This window comes from Bemisia tabaci, chromosome 5, assembly GCF_918797505.1.
Source record: "Bemisia tabaci chromosome 5, PGI_BMITA_v3".
NCBI classification, from domain to species: domain Eukaryota; kingdom Metazoa; phylum Arthropoda; class Insecta; order Hemiptera; family Aleyrodidae; genus Bemisia; species Bemisia tabaci.
Genome location: NC_092797.1, coordinates 12,599,372 through 12,602,589, shown reverse-complemented (window position 1 = coordinate 12,602,589; position 3,218 = coordinate 12,599,372).

The window sequence follows — 3,218 nt, the reverse complement described above, 5'->3', positions numbered from 1 at the left end:
TTTAATCGTTATTGAATCACCTTCGTGGATCAATGCCTATCATAGCAATGCTTTTATATCGATCAAGGTCGATCGGTAAAGATCAATAATCGACCCGCAACCTGGTAAGTGCTATACCGGATACAAGAAGAGCTTCACCCTAAAATATCGCTGGGTCAAAAATGAAGTAGGGACTAATGTGAGAATTTACCACCCTGAAAAAAAGCTACACAGACATACCCTCTGTTCCGGGCTCCGTGGCCGAAAGTTCCGGATGTTGGAGCTGCAGCTTCGATTGCTCTGGGCGTTGCGCCCGGAACTTTCGGCTTCTGAGCCCAGAACGCGAACGGTTTATCTATGTAGCCCGTGAGTAAGGCTTCCACGGCCGGAGTTTTTAATCTTTCAGCGTACTTCTAGTAAAAATCACCATAATTTTTTTCAGTGAAGAGTGCAGGAAATCTTAATCTTTTTATTATATTTCCCGTCACAATCCCCTCGATCTTTCGAAGTCAGTGAACGAAACAACATCACACCTAGAAAAAAGATTGGTAGAATTTACCATTCCTTCACGCTGTATTTTACACAGCGTGAATTCAAAGTCGATTCAGCCAGAGAAAGGGTTACCCGTACCAGTTTACACCTTTCTTCTGGCAGAATTGACTCTGAATTGATGTTGTACACTAGAAAAAAAAAAGAGAAAAAAAGAAAAAACACATTGGATCTAGAGTCCAGACTCTTGAAAACATTGACAAGAAAAAATACCCTAGATTCAATCGGATTTTTGCTTGAATCAAAACGAAATCCGCTTAATTAAGAGGCTTGGTTCTTGATTTAAGCTAGATTCTGATTGAATCAAGAGTACTTTTTCTTGTCAATGTTTTTCAGAGTCTGGATCCAATGTGTTTTTTTTTCCAGTGTACAGTGTGACGGAATGGTAAATTCTACCAGTGTATTTTCTCGGTGCACGATCGGTATAACCACTTGACAACAGAGTCGGGCGGCGACGGGCCGAAGCAAAGCTGCAGGTGTCTGTCGGCTCTCGGGAGGGTTGTCCCAGACCCGGGTCCGCTCCGATCCCTGCGGGCCGCCCGGCTCGGTTTAAGCGTTCGGAGCACTTGCAGCCGCCGAAACCGCCACACGGCCTGTCCAGCCGCGACCCGACTCCACAAAACCGCGCAACGGCATAGGGATCCCAACGGGGACTCGCGCGGTTCTGGCTCCGGGTCAGGGCGCGAGCGGGGACATTCTGGCAGGGACGTTTCGGGATCGTTAGTCATAGCGTCTTTGTTTTCTCTCCAAACACCCACGTCCACCTTCGCCGCCGATTCCGATAGCTTCCAATTCGGATCAACTCGCCCACCGTCGCGACACCCGGATCTGCCGACTATTTTTAAACCCGTGCATTATCCTGTCCGCGCTCCTGTATCCCTGTCCTCGGGAAAAACGCCGTATGAGCAACCGGATGTTGTCAAATTTCCTATGTATTCGGTTTAAGGGATATCTTCCACTAAGAATAGCCAGTGAATAGTGATGAGCAAATTTGCATTGTTTAACTTACATACCCTCCTGGGAAGCTTTTTGACGTCAGGTATGTCATTTTATTCAGCCACAATTAAGTATCAATATTCTGTATAACAAATTTAGACTTATGGTACTAACTTACGGAAACCAAGCGGTATGGAAAAAGTCAGCAGCGTAATTTCAGCAAAACCTTCGGATGAGCGGGGGGGGAGGGGGGAGGATAACTTCTTCTTAATACAGACAAATAAAGTTAATTGACTGATATCGATAAATTAAAAAAAACGCAAATTTCAAACACGTGAAAGTTCTACCTATGAAATACTGATTGTTGAAGAGAAATAGGATTCATTTCCTTGAAATGGCTAAATTAGGCAGGATTCCTGGAGGGTTTTACTCAGTCATTCCTTGAACAGGTACATGAGCTTCCTATACTTAGCAAGATCTTCTCGTGAGTTTACACTGTGAGTAAGGGCGATTTCAAGAGGACCTTAACATAATATCAAAAAAGATGATTTTTAGAACCTCGAGTGAAACTCAACAGTATCGACTTAGAAAAGTGGACCCTTGCGAGGAATTTAACTGATTTGCATTCCAATAATACAAAATACACACGAAAATGCAACAGAAACTATCTTTTCCACCGTTAGTTCTTTGCATTATCCGCACTGACAATGAGTCGTGATAACTCGCAAGGATCTATTTTCAAAAAAATTCGCCGAATTTTTATCAAAGCTCCTAAAAAGGAACCTTTTTTAACCAAACCTCCTTCCATCAAAATGTAAATCAAATGCGGCTTCCTTTTGGAAGAGAGCTAATAAAAAGCAAATATGAATGCAGCCCTAAAATTATTAGAAAGATTGGAATCGAATATTACCTCATTTACAATGGTAAACCACCCTAAATCACAGAGAGAATAATTGTATGCTTCTAGCAAAAAAAGAGAAGAAAAAAGAAGAATAAACCCTATTTAAGGAACAACTATGAACCCTACAATGATCAACAACACAACTCTAAAATGATCTGAAAAATTGAATGGAACAAACAATTCACAGGTTTCTCCGAAAATTCGTATTTTACTCGAGACAAATTCGCAACATCAAAAAGCTCATACGGCGTTCTTCTTACATGACGGCATGATAAGGGCACGTGAGCGGGGGTGCTGATTAAGACGAATTCATCCCTCCGGCTCGTTGGCTCGGGCCGCGGTTAATCCCGCTTTTTGGGTGGCTCCAAGGTTCGCTTAATCCAGGCGGCTCCTAATCCTCTCGCTCCCCGAGAGTTGGATACGTCCGAGCCGGGCTCCGGCCGTTCTTACGACGTGTGAACTTCAACGAGCTTCATGAATGTCCGAAATGATGGAGACCGCTTGATTAATCCGAGGGTGGGAGAGCTTCAAACTTTGGCCGCTCGCGTGGGCGGGCTCAAGAAAAATATTAGCCACTCATACGATTGGAGTGAATTAAACGGAAAGGCATCTAATGACTTTAAGGTGAACACCGCCATGTTTATGGAGGATGATGGATGAATTCGAGGCGTTGGCGTTGTAGTGCGATTTTAAACCTCCAGCTAAACTTTTCATAATTGATAATACAGAAATAGAATAGATGTATGAGGCCTTATATGTAACAATGGCGGATGTGAAAAATTACCTTTTCGAAACACATTCAAAAAAACTGTTTTGACATCGAGACAATTTTGAGAAAATACTTAAGATGTGA